The sequence below is a fragment of the Pongo pygmaeus genome, chromosome 16 (genome assembly GCF_028885625.2).
Source record: "Pongo pygmaeus isolate AG05252 chromosome 16, NHGRI_mPonPyg2-v2.0_pri, whole genome shotgun sequence".
Classification (NCBI taxonomy): Eukaryota; Metazoa; Chordata; class Mammalia; order Primates; family Hominidae; genus Pongo; species Pongo pygmaeus.
The window spans coordinates 31,652,975-31,673,838 of NC_072389.2; the positions used below are offsets into that span (position 1 = coordinate 31,652,975).

The 20,864-nt window shown below is 40.0% G+C and overlaps 1 long non-coding RNA gene across 3 annotated transcripts in view; it reads right to left on the reverse strand.

Annotated features, from left to right (window-relative positions):
• The window catches only part of LOC129013558 (uncharacterized), a 166,974-nt gene that overhangs the window by 57,615 nt on the left and 88,495 nt on the right, over positions 1 to 20,864 (reverse strand). For 2 of the 3 annotated variants that reach the window (XR_010123916.1, XR_010123914.1), the window contains 2 exons: positions 5,521 to 5,682; positions 1,997 to 2,138 (listed from right to left, as the gene is read on the reverse strand). This is a non-coding gene — a long non-coding RNA (uncharacterized LOC129013558). Of the gene's footprint in view, positions 1 to 1,996; positions 2,139 to 5,520; positions 5,683 to 18,594; positions 18,650 to 19,237; positions 19,265 to 20,864 lie in introns of those variants that run through there. The other variant, XR_010123915.1, reaches the window with a different exon arrangement.

Sequence of the window (20,864 nt, forward strand, 5' to 3'; positions counted from 1 at the left end):
CCGTCCTTTCCTATGGGGTGAATTGTAAGATTAGAGGGGTAAGAAGGTTTACTGAATTATAAATGCCCCAAGTAACAGCACCTGAATTGCTGCTACAGTCTACTCAGAGTGAGAAATATGGTCAAGGTCAGCTGTGTCTCTCATTCTAGGTCTCCAGAACACAGGAGTTTGTTTTCACACTGAAGCTATGAATATGGTATGGAGAATGTAGCCCATGATCACAGTCTGAAAAAGCAAGAACCTTGACTTTCTGGATGTCCTCGGGAGTGTAGTATGCAGTCCCATGGCTTAGTAAGCTTTGTGGGCATCGTTCCTGGAACATCCCTGGTGTTCCTCTGTAAAGTAGTGTGGCCTGTGAACAGGGAGCTGTGTTGGGGTAGAGGGAACAGTCCTCACTGCTGTGGGGATCTTTGTTTAACCAGCACAGATGCAGAGTCAGCACTCAGCCTGTGTCCATCTCTTACATCACTGCATGGTGAGCTGGGGTATGTTGTACTGAGCTGTTCTTTCCTTTTTTCTATTAGGCTATTTCCACCTCTGCACAACACACTCTGTATCACTAACATGCCTCGCTTTCATACATCTAATGTCTAAAGGTTCATTTCCACGTCTTTTTGAGAAGGAATTAACCTACAACTCCATGATTATAAACTTTCTTCATATCTAGTTAACCTTCTTCCATGATAATATCTATTGAAATGGTTTGGCTTTGTCTCTACCCAAATCTCACCTTGAATTGTAATAATCCCCATGTGTCAAGGGCAGGGCCAGGCGGAGAAAACTGAATCATGGGGGCAGTTTCCCCCATACTATTCTCATGGTAGTAAACAAGTCTCACAAGATTTGATGGTTTTATAAATGGGAGTTCCCCTGCACAAGTTCTTTTGTCTGCCACTATGTAGGATGTGACTTTGCTCCTCATTTCCCTTCTGCCATGATTGTGAGGCCTCCCCAACCATGTGCAACTGTGAGCCAATTAAACATCTTTCCTTTATAAATTACCGAGTCTTAGATATGTCTTTATTAGCATCATGAGAACAGATTAATATACCACAAGACAATATAGATCCACGATGTGAGTGTCAAGAGAATGTGTGGTCCCAGAAATTCATGGTGGAGTCTGCATGACGAGGAAAACTGAATTATCACAGTGTTTTCTCAAAGGTTTAAGGCATCATTTTCTTTTAAAACTTGGGGAATAAAAGGAATCCCTGTACTAAGAAAACACTCTTAATGCGGAAATATTTATGTTCACCATCACTGGTGTTTCTCAATCTTCTCTTCTAATGTCTGGAAGTCATGTCTTCTAAAATGTCTTCATAGTGAGATCCTACAAAGACACTGCCAGAAAGTAACTGAATACAGGGTCTTCTAACATATGTGAGAAAGGCGTCTTTCCTTGGAAAAGTGGTTATGAAAACAGGAATTGATAACTGGGTAATGGGAAGTGTGATGGGAAAGAAGAAAATGGATCAGTGTCCCTGGAGCTTGATGGTGTCTTTCTGAAGCAGGTTCCCTGTGTAGGAATGGGGGATAATAAGGCAAGCTACTTTGCCATAGTCTCCTCATATCTCCATTCATTCTCTGATCTGTGGTTTTATTGTGGTTGAAATCTGTCTTTGTTATTGTTGTTTTATTTTTTGGTACCTGAATATTACATTTTAAGAAATATTTTTATTTTATCATAGTTTTAGTTTTACAGAAAGTAGTAAAGATAATAGAGTTTCATATATCCTACAGCTTCCTGAAATGTTAACACCTTATATCACCATAGCATATTTATGAAAACTCAGAAATTGACAGTGGTACAAAACTATTAACTGGAAAAGATTTTGTTCATATTTTACCAGGTTTTCCACTAATGTCATTTTTCTCTTCTAGGATCTAATCCAAGATACCACATTACATTTACTGTCAGGCATATAACTGACCAATTGTTGTATAACATATTACTACATACTTTAGACTTTCAGACCCAGCCCTGCATAGTACTTACAGTTTCTCTGGGTCAGATAACTGGCAGACATTTCAAGGGAAGGCTCATCTGGGGAAGGATCCCCTTCCAAGCTCCCGAGATTCTTGGAAGGATTCAATTTCTGTCCAGATCAAGATGACTTCACTGGTGAGTTATTCAAAGCCTTTTGGGAATTAATAACAATCAATAAAAACAGACCAGTAGAGAACATTTTCTAATGCAATGTATGAAGCCAGTGTTCCCTGACACCACAGCTAGACAAAGACATTTCAAGAAAACAAAATTACAGACCAATGTGAAACAGGTAAAAAGTATCAAGGAAATACTATCAAAATTAACTAGTAACATATAAAAAGGAGTATACACTAGGAGCAAAACTATTTATCCCTGCAATATAAGTCTGGTTAAACATACAAAAACAACTGGTGTTATAAACTATACTAATAGAATTTTTTAAAAAGACTCATGGTCACCTCTAAACACACAGAACAGGCATTTGACAAATTCCAAACCCATTCACCATAAAAGCTCTGGGAAAATTAGGCATAGAAGAAAACTTTCTAAATCTACAAAGAGCATCCATGGAAAACTCACATAACATGAGGAAAGACATATAAGACAACAGAATAAAGTTGAGCACCCCAAAATCAAACTTTATATATAGGGCAAACTTATTTTCAAGGTTGAAAAATTAATTCAAGATGAAAATATAGTTTTTCAGCAAATGTTGCTGGGAGAAAGGGATATCCACATGCAAGTTAAACTGTTTCCTCCACCATGTATGTATTTGACTCAAAATAGAATATCTAAGAGCTAAAACTAAAAATCCCACAGAAGAGAACTTAATAATTGATTTTCATGGCCTTACATAAAAAAATGGATTCTAACATGTGACACAAAAGTACAAGTGACAGAAAAAAAAATAGATACATTCAACTTCCTTTTAAGATGCAAAGTACACCCTCAAGACAACTGAAATAATGGAAGAAGATATTCACAAGTCATATAACTCTTAGGAGACTATTATCCAGAATATATGAAACATTCAGGCATGCACCACCACACCCGGCTAATTTTTGTATTTTTAGTAGAGATGGGGTTTCGTCATGGTACTTAGGCTGGGCTCAAACTCCTGGCCTCAAGTGATCCACACACCTGAGCTTCCCAAATTACTGGGATTACAGGCATGAGCCACCATGCCCAGCCTCATTCTTCATTATTGTTTTCTAAATTTGTATTTCTAAATAAAATATTGTTCAGGTTTTTTTTTTGTCTTCAACATTAGATAAATATGTGTATAAATTAATGCTTAATCTTACTCAAATTATAAAAAAAATAACAAATCCATATTGTGATACATCCTATGGAACACCTGACAAGTTCTTTTCACTAAGACCAAGGTCAAAAAAATAAGTGAAGACCCAGAAACTGATACAGATGAGACAGGACCTGATGTGGCAGGTAGGTTCTAAGATGCTTCCCAATGATCCACACCTCTAGATATGCAGAACGGTATTCTAATATCCCCACTGTGAGGTTTAGACATGCCATACCACATGTATAAACAAACACAAAAGGGGCAAAATGTATGGAACAATGGTTTTTAAGAGAGATTATATCAAACAGTGAAGGACAGTGATACCTGAAACATACAATACTGTGACATGAGCTCTACCACTGCCTCAAGATACCACTTTGGGAGATGTTCAAGGCTGTGGTGTGGCATGGACTTTGGAAGACACTGTGAGTTGAGAAGATGGAACTGAGAGTTGAGAACAGATTGGCTGGATTGCATCTAGCATTTCTTCACATCCAGTGGTAAGCATGGGAGACAGCATCCATGTCAGCATCCATGAAGGCTGGACTGTTACTGTCATCATTACTCACTGAAATATGCTAGATGACGAGTTAGTGGGTGCAGCGCACCAGCATGGCACATGTATACATATGTAACTAACCTGCACACTGTGCACATGTACCCTAAAACTTAAACTGTAATAAAAAAATTAGAAAATAATTAAAATTAAATTCTTAAAATAAATATAAAAAAAAAGAAGTACAGGAGCAATGCAGAAAAAAAGGCAAAGACACAAAGAAAAGTTACTTGAATGAAGATTTAATATTGCACAAAGACTGACAACTTTACATGTTGTACCAAAACCAAGGCTTAAAAAATAACCATTCGAGATAAAGTAAATGATGTGTATAAGTAGAATGAACCAACCAAGTGGACACAAACCTACTTTTACTATACAATGTGCCTGATAAACTCACTATATTATAAAATAATGAAAGTGATGAAAGTGGAGCTTTCTATTTATAAGAGCAGACCAAAATTATCAGAAAAATAAGGATTAAAAATATTTTTACTTCCATTGGTTTCCCTATAAAACCTTAAGTTTGCTTTATATTTGGAAAATAATTTGTCACTTTCTTCACTCCATAAATTCCACTGCCATTCTAGTTTGCATGGAGTATTGAGTTGCTATTTATATGCAGTAAAATTAACTTAAATGGTGCCAGGCTGGAATATAATAGATGAGGGGTTGTTATTATTGTTGTTATTTTAACCAAGATCTGTCATTGAAATTCTCCGTGTACAGTATTGAAGTCAAGAGACCCTGACTGCAGCCCTAACTGGAAAATCAAATGCCCATCTACTGATTTGGAGCACTTGTAAAATATCAGTGTTCATGCTCTCTTGGTTGCTCACATCTCATAAATCTTGGACACATGTCCCCTATGTCCCCAGAATAATTTTAGAGCATTATACTGATTATTACCTTTCTTGTACAGTAGACATATGTTATTGAGTTTCAGCGACTCATTCTGTATGAATGCTTCACTCACAGGAGGATGTGTTGTCAACATAGTTGTGTTGGTATTAAGGCACTCCTCAGTGCAAGCTCTCAATAAATTCTGGTCTGTTTTTTGGAGTCCTGCTAAATAATATCTGACAAAGGGGCTTTTTGAGACATGTGAGTAACAGGCATCTGTCTTTCAAAAACTGGTTATGTAGTTAGCACCAGATACTAAAACTGGTGACTGAAAAATGCAGAATATGATGAAGAAGATGAAAGAGGACGAGTCTGTGGAACTTGGGGGGATCTTCCTGAAGCAAGTGTACCTGTGTTCAAGTTGGCAAATCGATATGGAAAGATGCTTTGCTATTCTCTCTCTATATGCCCATTCATCTCCTGAGCTGAAGGTATTCTGTTTGTGCTTTGGAATTATTTTCATATCACATTTAATATTTTTTCAAAAACATCTTTTTCCTTGAAATAATTTTAAATACACAGAAATATGCACAGATAGTATAGAAAGCTTTAGATATCTTTGAATTACATGCATTGTAATAGATTATGTAACCATGAGCCCTAAAAAATAGTTGGCACAAAACTATTTATTGAAGTATAGGTTTTTTCCATATTTTACTAGGCTTTTAAGTAATGTCATTTTTCTGTCCAGGATACCATATTGCATTTACTGTCAGGTGTATTATTTATTGCTGAGTAATAAATTCTCACACACCAAGTGGCTCTTACCGTTTCTCTGTGTCATGAATCCAGATGTAGATGATGGCCAAGGACGAGGTCTCAAGTGAAGGTTCGGCTGGGGAAGGATCCTCTTCCAAGTTCATGTGATTGTTGTTAGGAGTCAAGGCCCTGTGCTGGTTGAGATGACTTCACTGGTGAACTATTCCAAACCTGAAAATAATTAATAACAATCCATCAAAACTCTTCATAAACACTTAACAGTAAAAGTGGAGAAGAGATCACATCCTGATGTATACTATTAGTTTACACTGATGTCACAACTAAAGCAAGACATTTCAAGAAAGAAAAATTAAGACCAATATGTTTATAAATAAAGGGCAAATGTCTTCAATAAAATGCTAGCAATACAAATCAGCAAATGTAAAAAGAATTATACACCATCACCAAGCGTATTTGTCTCAGGAAAAAAATTTGGTTCAACATACAAAATAATTAGTGTCATGCCCTATAAGAATAAAATAAAAAACAAAAGCCATATGGTCATCTCAAAAGATGCAGGAAAGGCATCTGAAAAATCCAAAATCCATTTTTGATAACAGTATACAACAAATTAAGCCTATAAGGAAAGTTTCTTTATTTTAAAGGGCATCCATGAAAAACTCAGTATCATCGTAATTTAATTTAAAGGCTCAATAATAGTATAAACTTGGACATACAGATCAAAGGAATATAGTAGAATTGAACGTCCAAAAATTAATCTTTACTTTTATAGTCAAATGATTTTATAAGGTTGCCAAGCCAATTCAATATGGAAAAATATATTTGTAACAAATATTGCTAGGACAATTGAATATCCACAAGCAAGTTGAACTTCTCACTCATACCATATACATAATTGGCTCAAAATAATCATATATCCAAATGTAAGATCTAAATAGACCAAACCCTTAGAAGATAATATAGAAATACATAATTTGGGTCTTAGGTTAAACGATAATTCCTATCATTTCTAAGATATGATACTTAAAGCCCAAGAAAAGGAAATAAAAAACATGAATATATTTAACTTTGGAAGAATTAAAATCTTCTGAGATTAAAAGTACATAATTAAAAGTAAAAAGATAATGCAAATAATAGAAGAAAATCTTCACAATCACATAGCAGAAAAGAATCTATTAGCCACAACATATAAAATATTTTACAACTCAAAATAAAAAGGCAAATATCACAATCAAATTGGTGAACTATGTGAATAGACATGTATGCAAAGATACTATATTCATATCTAGTAAGCACTTGATATGAGGCCTAAGTCTTTTGTCATTAGGAAAATGCAACTCTAAACAACCATGAGATACACTTCATAAATCTAAAGGGTATATTGCAAAAAAAAGTAAATTTAAAAAGGCAAGTTACTTTGTGTGATTTCGGTTAGGTGACACTCTGGAATGTGAAAAAGTAGAGAAATAATAAAATGTTTGCTATTTACTAGGAGCTTGGAAAAGAGGCAGGTCAAACTGATGAGGTACAGCAGATTTGCTCTAGGAAGTGAAATTATTCTGGTATCATACTGTAATGATAAATACATGATTATATTTAACAAATCCTAAATAACTTTATAATACAAAAGGTGAACTTAAAATACACAAATTAAAAACCTTCTACATTAGGTAGCAGATAGCACGGGGCTATACACATAACAGAATTAAATAACACATCAGTGAAATAACCTCACTGAATGGAGTGGGGGAAAAGCAGCTGACCCAAGGAACGTAGCAAGTAAGTGGATATTCTGAGTCTAAAGGGTATAGATTTATCCATGAAAACTTTAGTTGGTAAAGTTCCTTCTCATGGCCATATGTATTTCTAATTCTGAAAACCACTTATACAAGTCTTTCGGATTATTTGATTAAATAACAGAACCATCTTTATCACTGTTAGTGTGGTAGGCTACACACAAGTAAGCGGGAAATAGGTGCACTGATTCACTTGGTACTGGATTAGATCATGGGGTGCTGGAGGATTATTAGGAATTCATGTTCAACTTAAAGATACAGATATATGAGAAAATATTTGTGTGTGTCTGTGTGTGAATCAGTATACACAGATGTGTTTGCTCTGTCAGCACACAAGATCACGAATCAACAGATGCCACAGGAGCAATGAATATGCCAAGGGCCCAGATCTCCATTTTTAATTCAATTTTCCAATAAGAAGAACTAGGGCTCTGTGAAAAAAAAAATGGTTAATACCAGGCCGTGAGGAAATCCACACAATTAGCTTAAGCACCTGGTAGTGCCAGAAAAAATAAAATGCCAAATAACAGTGCAAACAACTAACCAACCACATAACAACAGAAAAGCTTAATTATGGTAGTGTTTCAAAATGACAAATGATCCAACTGAAACACCTTCCAACAGCCAACACTGCAACAATTTAAACAAATAAATGAAGTAGTACAAGAGTAAAAGAAATATCCATGTTTGCATACTGATAAAAATGATTGCATAAATATAACGATTATTGCAGGAGAACAGACACTTTCAGGATGAAAGGTCCAAATAACTTTTGGTAGACATTCTGCTTATAAAGTGGAGCATTTTTTGTTTTGTTTTGTTTTTTGTTTTTCAAAATGGCAGATTGGAGACTTTGTTAGTGTGCCTCATCTGCTTACAAAGAGCAAAATAGTATCTACAGATTCACACTGTGAATTTGTATCCAACAATCACAGGAACTCAACAGAAAAAGTGAAAGAACCTTTGGATACTTTGAAAGGAGCAGCAGGCAGCAACTTGCACCATGTGTCAGATGGGCAACTGAGCCTTCAGAGTGCAAAAGGGGGAGACTCTCTCTGTGATACATTCCCACTGGGGAACCAGGCAATCGAGGTCACAGGGAAGCGCCTTAACCCTGCCCAGCACTGGAGCTGACTTAGAGAGGAGGGGACCATGAAACAAGGAGTGGCATCTGGGTGTGCTACGTGTGCACTCCCAGATCCCAGCATGGACAGAAGGAAGATATTTCTGACCCTAATTCATAGAAGATCTTGCAGAAATCAGCCAAGTAACCCAGGCAGCAGTCACGCACTGGAAGAAGCTCCCAACTGAGGGAGAAGCTGACCAACTAAGATTTGTATTTGATCTAATATTGAGCAGAGGATGAACCCCCTAAGGCCTGAACCAAGGGGTGTGCAGGAAGCGTTCTTGTGCCAGGGTCATGGGAGCTGGGTGCTGCTGCTTCACATGTCAAATCAAGGGGTGTGGCCTCAGAGCTACTGTTTCAGTTTCAGTCTCCAGTGGGAAGTCTTGCAGCCTGGGGCAGGTTTGTGCTCGGAGCCTAGACTGCCTGGGACTTAGCTGGCTGTTGTGGGTGTTTGCCAGAAGAAGTCTGCATGTGTAAGACCTTCTGTGTTAAGGTCGTGGGAATTGACCTGCCACTTGCTACCCCTCTCTCCATCTACAGACTCTCATGTGGCAGAGGTGTTCTCCTCCCTAGAACATTATCCCAGTGGTCAGGGAACTGTCCACTGACCCCATTGTGGCTTCTGCTTACACCCAGACTTGGAGAGGCAGAGTATGGACTTTCCTGACCCAGCCCACACTCGGCTTTGCCCCTCTACCTGTCCTAGTACCAGAACAGGAACAGGGGAACAGGGACTTTTCAGAGTTCCGTGCCACTTCCCATCAGCTGACTACTTCCCCTGGGTAACAAAGGTTAAGCATAAATCCCACCACCATGACTGCAGCTGGCTCTCTCCTGCAAGTGCCACCTTCTGGCCCATGGTCAACCAACAAAGTCCATTACAACATCTGCTGGTGCACTAACATGGTACTCATATAAATGTAGACATACAGACCAGAGGAACAGAACAGAGACCCAAGAAATGAAGCCAAATACTTACGATTAACTGATTTTCAACAAAGCAGACAAAAACATACACTGAGGAATGAACACCCCATTCAATAAAAGGTGCTGTGAAAATAAGATAGCCACAGGCAGAAGAATGAAACTAGATCCTCCTCTGTCACCATATATAAAAATTAACTCAAGATGGATTAAAGACTTAAATGTAAGACATGAAACCGTAAAGATATTGGCTTAGGCAAATCTAAGACCCCGAAAGCAACTACAACATAAACAAAAACAAATAAATGGGGCTTAGCGAAACTGAAAAGCTTCTGCACAGCGAAAGAAATAATCGACAGAATAAAGAACCAACCTACAGAATGGGAGAAAATATTTGCAAACTGTCCATCCAACAAAGGACTAATCCAGAATCTACAAGAAACACAAACAAATCAGCAAGAAAAAAAAATACCCCATTAAAAACTGGGGAGATGACGTGAACAGGCAAAAGAAGATACAGAAATGGCCAGCAAACATATGGAAAAAAATGCTCAACATCACTAATCATCAGGAAATGCAAATTAACACCACAATGCGATACCAATCTTACCCTAGTCAGAAGGACCTTTATGAAAAAGTCAATAAATGATAGATATTGGTGTGGATGAGGTGAAAAGGGAATGCTTAGACACCCTTGGTGGGAATGTAAATTAGTATAACCTGTATGGGAAACAGTATGGAGATTTCTCAATGAACTTTTAAAAGCAGAGCTACCATTCAATCTAGCAATCTCACCACTGGGTAGGGACCCAAATGAAAAGAAGTCATTCTATCAGGGGCCACCTCCAGTCTTCCTGGACCCCGCAATTCGGGGGTTTCAGGCTCCGGACAAGTGCAGGGTTCTCCATAAAGGCAGCCTCAGTGGTGGACCTGACCCCTAGCAGCCCCACACGGAGGGAGCGGAGGGGCGCATTCTGCAGCCTGCTGCAGAGGATAAAAGGCAAATTCCACCTAGTGAACAAGAGGCACCTGTGGCAGCTCCCCTGGGGCTGCGGGAGTACAGGTGAGAGTGGCTGGCGGCCTGGCGCACAAGTGTCTGCAAAGCACATGCTCAGAAACCTGGAGCAGACAGGCAAAGGTAGTGGTCGCAGAGACTTTGGTTCAGGGGCTCAACATGCAGGCCAGGGATGTGGCCCATCACCTAGTCGCTGGAAGCACTTTGTGCTCCTCACTCGGCTTCCTGCTGCAAATTGTAACAACATATTTCAGAGGACTTGGGGGAAATTCGCCCTCCGGGCACCTTCAGGTTGGTTCTCATTGGCATTCTGCCGGGGAAGGGAGGAAGTCCCCTAGGATGGTGTGAAGGAGGGGTGCCGGACCTCGGGCTTGGCACATAGGCGAGCTCCACTTCCCAGCCCCGAAGCCCTTATTGCATCTGCTGCAGACTCCGTCAGACTGGGCAAGGTGATCCAAGAGTTCATCCAAGTGAGAAATCCGGGTTAAGTTAGGTGTTGCTGCCCAGCGGGAGACCCGAGCCTGCCTTCTTCCTGGGCCTGAGTGAAGTGACATGGCCACTACCGGGGCTGGGGTCCAGGGAAGCCTGTTTCTGGTGTCACTGTGCTCTGTGCCAAGTAGGGAGAAATGTTTTTAAGGAGTTGACAACAACTCCTGAGAAAGCTTTTCAGTGGTTACTGGAGGACTTGCACTCTGGAAATGCAGAGAACCCAGGACTGCTGCCAGGATTAACTGGGTGACTACACACGAGAGGGCAGACAGAGTCTGGCTCATTTCAGTACACTGCATGGGTTAGCTGCCACCATCAGCTGTGATGGGAACATGTGGTGATTGCTTCAGGAGATGACAGTGGCCCTGAGGAGTCTGGAGCCTGGGAGGTCCCAGATCAAGGCGCCAGCAGGTTTGGTGTCTGGAGACAGCCCACTTCCTGGCTTATAGTCAGTGGGTTTCTCTTGTGCTGGCATCTCTCCCACTCCTAGGCTAGGCTCCTTCTGCAACCAATCGTTAGCTGCCAACCCCTAAGGGCCAGGCAATACATTTGTAAATTACAACCTGGCACACCCAAGGTAGCAGGAGGAGAAGGAGCAACGTTTTGTCTTGGCAGTCAAGCTTCCTTGTTGGCTGGCACCCAATGTGCATTTCAGGTTTTTATGGTTCCTTGTCTGAGGTTATTGTAGCTGATTCCCAGGGTATCCTAATCTAAGAAGCAGTGAGTGAGCAGTGAGTTAGAAGCAGCAAGTGAGCCTGAACTTTGCTAACTGGAAGGACTGGCTGTCCCCTCCCCTTACCTTCCAGTATCTCTCCCTGACTGCCATGGACAAGATAGCCCCACCTAAAATAACTGAAGGCACTTCAGTTCTGTGTTGCTTTTCCTTGCAAAACATAGGTAAGATCTTAAAAAGATCCTGGAAGTGTGTCTGTGTGGCATGCATCGAGGTACGTATCCTTCCTTGAGGTGTGTTAGTTTCATCTTTCAGTACTCAGAGTTGTCTCCATAGTGCCAGGGACGGAGGAGGTGCCAACCCCCTGTGCTCAGCCAGGATGCCCTGGCCTGGCCATGCCTTCTGAGGCTTCCACAGACCTAAGAGGGACTAAGAGCTGGGGTCAAAATGTTCCTGTCACTGACGCCCTGCTTCCGGAAAGAAGGAGATCCAAAAGGAAAAAGAAAAGATGTTGGAACATTGTTTTTTCCTTAGCCACATCCTTTAGGGGTTGGGGTGGGACAAAATAAACATATGCTCAAGAAGACAGTCTATGCTGAAAATGACATACACTGTAACCACCCAATGGGTTCACCTTACCTGCTGCCTAAAAGAGTTGATTTATCAAGACAGGAAAATTGCAATAGAAAAAGAGTAATTCACGGAGAGCCAGATGTGGAGGACACTGGAGGAGTTTTATTATTACTCAAATCAGTCTCCCAGGACATTCAGGTATCAGTGTTTTTAAGGATAATTTGGTGGGTGGGCGAAGGCCAGTGAGTTGGGAGTTCTGATTGGTCAGATCAGAGATGGAATCACAGGGAGTCCAAGCTGTCCTCTTATGCTGAGTCAGTTCCTGGGTGGAGGCCACAAGATCAGATCAGGCAGTTTATCCACCAGGGTTGTGCCAGCTGATCCATCAAGTGCAGTGTCTGCAAAATATCTCAAGCACTGATCTTTGGAGCAGTTTAGGGAGGGTCAGAATCTTATAGCCTCCAGCTGCATGACTCCTAAGCCATAATTTCTAATCATGTGGCTAATTTGTTAGTCCTACAAAGGCAGTCTAGTCTCCAGGTAAGAAAGAGGTTTGTGTTGAGAAAGGGCTGTTATTGTCTTTGTGTTAAACTATAAACTGTAAATTAAGTTCCTCCCAAAGTTAGTTTAGCTTATGACCAGGAAGGAACAAGGGCTACTTAAAAGGTTAGAAGCAAGACGCAGTCGGTTAGGTAGCCAGGTGCAGAGGCTCACACCTGTAATTCCAGTACTTTGGGAGGCAGAGGCAGGTGGATCGCTGGAGGCCAGGAGTTCTAGACCAGCCTGCTCAACAAGGCAAAACCACATCTCTACTAAAAATACAAAAATTAGCCAGGTGTGTCACGCCTGCAGTCCCAGCTCCTCCAGGGACTGAGGCACAAGAATTCCTTGAACCCAGGAGCCAGAGGTTGCAGTGAGACAAGATTGGTCCACTGCACTCCAGCCTGTAGGACAAAGTGAGACCCTCTCTCTTTCTCTCTCTCTCTCTCTCTGTCTCTCTCACACACTCACACACACACACACACACACACACAGTCATTCTGTCAAAAAGGCACTCACATTTCGAGGTTTATCACAGCACAATTCACAATTGCAAAAATATGAAATCAACCTAAGTGCCCATCAACCAATTAGTGGATAAAGAAAATATGTGTGTGTTTGTGTGTATGTGTGTGTATATATTACAGAATACTACTCAGCCATAGAAAAGAACAAAATAATGTTTTTCAAAGCAATTTGGCCATTATCATAATTGAAGTAACTCAGGAGCAGAAAACCAAATACTGCATGTTCTCACTTATAAGACTGGGGTAAGCAATGGATATGCAGGAGCATGCAGAGGGGGATCATGGACATTAAAGATTCAGAAAGGAGGAGGGTTGGAGGCAAGTGTGGGATAAAAAATTACCTATGAGGTAAAATGTACACTATTCGGGTGACAGGTACAAAAAAAGCCCCAGACTTCACCACCATACAATTCATGCATGTAACCAAAAACTACATGTAATCCCAAAGCTATTGAAATTTTAATAAATTTATTTCAAAGAAAAAGCAGTGGTGTATGATTCTCCCAGTATTGAGTGTGTGTTGTATATAGTGACTTTTTTTATACACACAACATGAAAAGGGAAAAAAAAATAATTTTACAGAAGAGATTTTTAGAACTAAAAGATTTTTACCCAGGTGATCAAATTAATATCAACAGTGATAAAGCCTGTTGACAGCTCGTGCCCTGGATATTAGGTGATAGGAATGGTACTTTTCATCTATATTCCTCCTCCCTTAAGCCCAGAAGTCCAGTCTCATCATGAGAGAAACATCAGAGAAATCCCAGATTAGAAACATCAATGGCATCAAAAGCAAGGAAACTCTGAGAAACTATCACATTCAATGGAGCCTATAAAGCCATAATATCTAAATGTGATGACATATCCTGGAAGAGATCCTAAAACACAAACTTAACATTAAGCAAAAACTAAAAAATCAGAATAAAGTATGTATAGTACTCAATGACAATACATGATATTGGTTGGTTAATTTTGACAAATGTTTCACGCTATGAGATTAATAATAAAGGACACTGTGCATGGAGTATATGGAAACTCTCTACTAGATTTGCAACTATTCTGTAAATGTAAAACCATAGAACCATTTTTTGTTTTTGTTTTTGGTTTTTGTTTTTTTTTTTTTTGAGACAGAGTCTCCCTCTGTTCCCCAGGCTGGAGTGCAGTGGCGTGATCTCGGCTTACTGCAACCTCCACCTCCTGGGGTCAAGTGATTCTGCTGTCACAGCCTCCTGAGTAGCTGGGATTAGAATCGTCCATCACCATGCCAGGCTAATTTTTTGTATTTTTACTAGAGACAGGGTTTTGCCATGTTGGTCTCAAACTTCTGACCTCAGGTGACCTGCCTGCCTCAGTCTCCTAAAGTCCTGGGATTATAGGCGTGATCCACTGTGCCCGGCCTTGGAAAACCATTCTTTAAAACTTGTTTTTGTTGTTGTTGTTGTTGTCGTTAATGTCACTCCGAAGCTTAAAAAAACAAATCATTAGCAATATTATTGATACTTCCTTTGTGCATTTCCTTAATTTCTCAGTTTTCCTTAAGCACTGAACTTAACTATATCGTGAATTGTCATTCCATACTTTAAAAATAGTTTTTCCCCTTTGAGTATTTCTGGATACTATATTCTTTAGGTCTTTTTTGTCTTCAGATTTAAGCGAAGGTGTTTAATTCATTAATAGTCCTAGTTTAATCATGAGAAAACATCAGCTGAAACCACATCGTGGGACATCCTATTAAATACCTGACGGGCACTTTTCAAAAGGGTCAAGGTCATGAAAAAGAAGTGAAGGCCAGGAAACTGTTTCATATGGGAGAATACCTCATGTGTCACGTAGACTCTAAGTCTCTGCCCATTTATCCCCACCTTCTCATATATACAACCTTCTACTGTAATCCCACCCAAGTGAGTCTAAGCAGGAATTCTGACTTGCTTTGAAACAATAGAATAGTGCAAAGGTATAGAAGTGTCACTTGGATTCTTATATATGATGATGATTTTGGTCTTGCTAGAAATGTCTCTCTCGATGGATTTTATGAAGCCATGTCAGAGAAGCCCCCTTGGCAAGGCACTTTATTTAGCCAATGGCCAACAGCCAGGAAGGTAAGAGGCTTTTTGTGCAATAGACTGTTCTACAGTTGGAAATACTATATTTAAAACTAACCATACTGCCCAAAGAAGTTTACAGATTAAATGCCATTCCTACCAAAATACTAATGACATTCTTCACAGAACTAGAAAAAAACTGTGTTAAAATTCATATGGAACCAAAAAAGAGCCCCAATAGCCAAGGCAACCATAAACAAAAAGAACAAACCTAGAGGCATCATGTTACCTGACTTCAAACTATACTACAGGGATAAAGTAACCAAACAGCATGGTGCTGGTACAACAGCAGGCACATAGACCACTTGAACAGAATAGAGAGCCTAGAAATAAGGCTGCACACCAATGACCATCTGATCTTTGACAAAGCTGACAAAAAACAAGCAATGGGGAAAAGATTCTCTAATCAATAAATGGTGCTGGGAGAACTGACTAGCCATATGCAGAAGACTGAAACTGGACCCCTTCCTTACACCATATACAAAAATTAACTCAAGGTGGATTAAAGACTTAAATGTAAAACCCTAAATTATAAAAACCCTGGAAGACAACCTAGGCAATACCATCCTGGATATAGGAATAGGCAAAGATTTCATAAAAAAACTCTGAAAGCAATGGCAACAAAAGCAAAAATTGGCAAATGTGATCCAATTAAACTTAAGAGCTTTGCACAGCAAAAGAAATTATCATCAGAGTGAACAGACAAACTATAGAATGGGAGAAAATATTTGCAAACTATGCATCTGATGAAAGTATAATATCCAGCATCTAGAAAATACTTAAACAAATTTATGAGAGAAAAACAATCCCATTAAAAAGTAGGCAAAGCACCAGGCGCGGTGGCTCACGCCTGTAATCCCAGCACTTTGATAGGCCAAGGTGGGCAGATGATGAGGTCAGGAGATCGAGACCATCCTGGCTAACGTGGTGAAACCCCGTCTCTACTAAAAATACAAAAAATCAGCCAGGTGTGGTGACATGCACCTGTAGTCCCAGCTACTTGGGATGGGGAGACAGGAGAATCGCTTGAACCCGGGAGGCGGAGGTTGCAGTGAGCCGAGATTGTGCCACTGCACTCCAGCTTGGGTGACAGAGTGAGACCCCATCTCAGAAAAGAAAAAAAAAAGTAGCAAAGTATAAGAACAGACAATTTTCAAAACAGGACACACATGTGGCCAACAAGCATATGAATAAAAGCTCAATATCACTGATCATTAGAGAAATGAAAATCAAAACCACAATGAGATACCATCTCACACCAGTCAGAATGGCTATTATTAAAAAGTCAAAATAACACATGCTGGTGAGGTTGCAGATAAAAAGGATCACTTACACACTGTTGGTAGGAGTGTAAGTTCATTCAACCATTGTGGAAAGCAATATGTCAATTCCTCAAAGAGCTAAAATCAGAACTACCATTCAACTCAGCAATCCCATTAAAGGGTATACACCAAGAAGAATAGAAATCATTCTTCCAAAAAGACACATCCACATGAATGTTCATTGGAGCACTACTTACAAGAAAAAAAGACATGGAATCAACTTAAATGCCCATCAATGACAGGATGGATAAAGAAAATGTGGTACATATATATCATGGAATACTATGTAGGTGAAAAAAAAGAATGACATCATGTCTTTTACAGGAACGTGAATGGAGCTAGAAGCTATTATCCTTAGCAAACTGACACAGGAGCAGAATACCAAATTATCACATATTCTCACTTTTAAGTGGGAGCTAAATGATGAGAACTCATGAACACAAAGAACGGAACAAAGGACACTGGGGCCTACTTGTAAGTGAAGGGTAGAAGGAGGGAGAAGAGCAGCAAAAGTAAACATTGGCTAGTAGGCTTAGTACCTGGGTGATAAAATGATCTGTACAATAAACCTCCATTACACAAGATTACCTATACAGCAAAACTATACATGTATCCAAAAACCTAAATTTAAATATATAAAGTTAAAAAAAATCAAAATCATATAAAAACTATAAAAAAATAAAAAAAACTAAACTGAGCAACTTTTCAAATAAAGTTATGTTGCTTCACAGTTACTGTATCTTATAACAAATAATCCTAATTCCTTTCTCCTGTCCTTTGCATTATTGCTGATATCCACTTCATATATATATGTGTATATATATACATACACACACACATACAAACACACATGCACATGTGCATATATCTGTACACATATATACTTATACATAAGATATATGCATAGGCTTATATTATTTAACAATTTTTCTATTATTTTCAAGAAATTGTTTTCTCTTATAATAAACTAAGAATATAAAAATGTTACACCAATAAAAAGTTAAAATTATATATAACTGATATTTTTAGAAATACAAGAGATGGAAAAATGTAAAATGCTCAATGAGAACCACAAAAGGCAGAAAATGAATGGAAGATGAAAATAGGAAGAAGGAACAACGACAACAAAACGAAAATATTGACAAATATGATAAATATTAATCCAACTGTATCGCTTACCACTTTGAATGTCAATGGTCTAACTGCACCAAGTAAAAGACAGATTTACAAAGTGAATCAGAAAACAAGACACAACTGTTATTTATAAGCCCAACCTAAATATAAAGACAAATAAAAGTAAATGAATGGAACAAAATGTACGATGCTAACTCTAATCAAAGTAAACGAGAGGAGCTATATGAATTACAGGCAGAGCTGACTTCAAAGCAAGAAAAGTTATCAGGAATAAAGAAGGGCATTACATAGAGATGAAGAGCCATTCTTCCAAGAAGATGTCATAATTCTTAAAGCCTATGAGCCTGATAACAGAGCGTAAACTATGAGACAGAAATCAACAGAACTACAAGGAAAAAGATGAATTCAGTATTATAGTTGGAAACATTAACACCCTATATCAGATACGGACAGATCCAGCAGGCAGTAATTCAGGAGGGAAAAGCTGAACTCAACAGCACCAACAAGCAACTGGGCATAACTGACACCTACAGTCTCCTTCCCTCAACTACTGCAGATGACACATTCTTCTTAAGCTCACGTGGAATATTCAGCAAAATGTGCCACATTCCGGGACAAAAAATACCCTAACAATTTTTAAAAAGTAAATCATACAATGTCAGCTCTAAGACCACAGTGGAATTAAAATAGAAATCAAAGGATGACTGGAATGATAACTGTAATATCCCAAAATGCACTGAGATTAAACAACACGCTTCCATACAATATATGGGTCAAAGAAGATATCTCCAGAGAAATTTTTTTAAATTAACTAAATGAAAATAAAAACACAATTTATCAAAGTTTGTAGGATGAAACGAAAGCAGAATATACAGGCAAATAAATACCATTGAACACATACATAGGAAAGGATGAAAAGACCAAAAATCTGTCATCTGTGTTGCCACCTTTGGAACCTAGAAAAAGAAGAATATATGAAATCTAAAGTCAGTAAAAGAAAAGCAATAACGTTGTTAACAGTAAAACAAAAGAAAAGTTAAAGCAACTGGAATTTTCAAACACATACTATCTTAACAGTTCTCAGAACACAGAGGCATCCAAAATTAACAGGGCAAACAAAGCACCCCCAACACCCGCCTTGCTTATGGGCATGTAGCCATGACCCCCTCAGAAATGGGAACCCCGCGCTTCAGAAATGATCAGTCTCAGGCTACATGAGGCCTGGCAGTATCATTTCCTCCGAAGTCATGCTGTACATTTTAGAAAAGCTAAATAATATATTTTTAGTGTCCTCACCATAAAGTATTAGCTGGTGAGTTGATGCAGATGTTAATTAGCTTGATTGAATCTTCCCCAATGAATACAAGAATCAAAATATCACACTGTTTTCCATAAATATACGCAATGTGTCAACTAAAAATAAAAGTTTTGGTGAATTCTTTATCTATGAATAATTCACAAATAGGAAACGTAGGTAAATAACAATTGTTACATCCATAATATAAAAGGGCATATGTGACAGAAAGAAAGCTTTTTAAATGTACGTTACGGTCTCGGAAACACTGAGAAATCCTGAGGTTTGAAGAACAAACAGGGACGACAACACAGGCAGGCACCGCCGCAGGAACAAGCGCGCTTTCGCGGAGAAGCAACTTGGAAAGCGCAACGCTGACCCCGCAGACATCCGCCCTTAGTTCCCCTGTAGATCTCACCGCCCTCTGCCCCTCAGCCTCGCCCTCCCATCGCCGCCCTCCACCCTCCTCCCTCACTCCCTGTCAGCCTCGCCCTGCACCCGCGGCCCTCACGCCCCACTTGGGCCTGGCTCCCGCCCCCAAGCCCAGCCTGAGCGGCAGCCTCGGGTCCCCTCACTGCGCAGCTGCGACCTCCGCGCCCGCACTTCCCTTCAGGCTGCTCCCAGCCTCACCTGTGTGGGCGCCAGGTGGAGAGGAGCCCGTAGATCTGAGTTTTCTCGTCCATGGATCCCACCTACACCTGCAAAAGGACTGAGGGGGCAGAAACCTGCACTGGCTGGGAAGTGAGGTTCTGAGCGATGGAGAAAAGGCGGTGAACAAGGGCTGCCCCATGAGCCCTGCAGTCAGGCAGCCCAGGGTCCTCTTTGCTCTTCTCCACCCTCGTTTCTCCCAGACCCACGCCCCCCTGGCCTAGCCCAGGAGCCTCTCCAGGGGACAGGGCCCACTCACTCCTCAACGTCCTTCCCATAGGCTGAGCTCATGGGCTGGGGTAACATCTCAGGGAACCAAACCCAGACATTGGAATCCCTCCCCACAGAGCTCAGTCCTCAGGGAGCGGCCCTCCCTGCCTCCCCTGCCCAGTCCCTCTGTGGTCTGCCCTTCCTGCTCCTGAGTCCTCACCAATTACTCATCCCAGCGGTCCTTCCAATCCACCGCCCTCTTCTCATGGCCTGGCCTGTGCGGGGCACACATGTTTTCCTCCTGGCTTTCCCTCCAGTCTCCTGGACCCACTGCGCCTCACTCTCCAGCATCTCCTCCAATGTTCCTCCTCCTGGAGGCTTCCCTTGTCCATCCCATCCCAGGCCTGAAACCTGTCCTCTCAGTTCCCAAGGGCAGCTCTTCCACCTTATAGTTTAATTTTTGTCAACTTTTCTGAAACCCTATTGGACAGAAGCATCACAGAACATGGCAACTTTGTCTGTGGTGTCTCTGAGCCCCACACATGTCCTGGACAAAAAGCAACTCTGAAAATTCTCTGGTAATCTATAAAAGTATAAATCACTTTTAAAAGATTATTATCTGATAAAAGAAAATAAATCGAAGTTCCCACTTCTTTTCTACAAACGATAATCGGAAAACATTTGCTGTGTGGAGTTGTATGCACAAATTTTCGGAGTGGCTTTTTTTTTTTTTTAACTGAAGAAGCCATTTTGGTATTTACTCATCAAAGAGTAAGAGAAGAATACACACCTATATTATGAGCCATAAGGATAAGGAAATGTGTTGCAGACGTTTACAAATACTATGTAGAAGGAATCAGAGATTCAAGCCAGTATCTACAAATTTCAGGTAAAAGAAAAACAATATGCCGAAGTTTATTCGTGCATATTAACAAAATAACTGGTTTTTGTGTGCTGGAAGGGAGTCTTGATGTTCCATCTATTCAAATTAATGCTTTTGAACCTTGCAAATTAGAAGA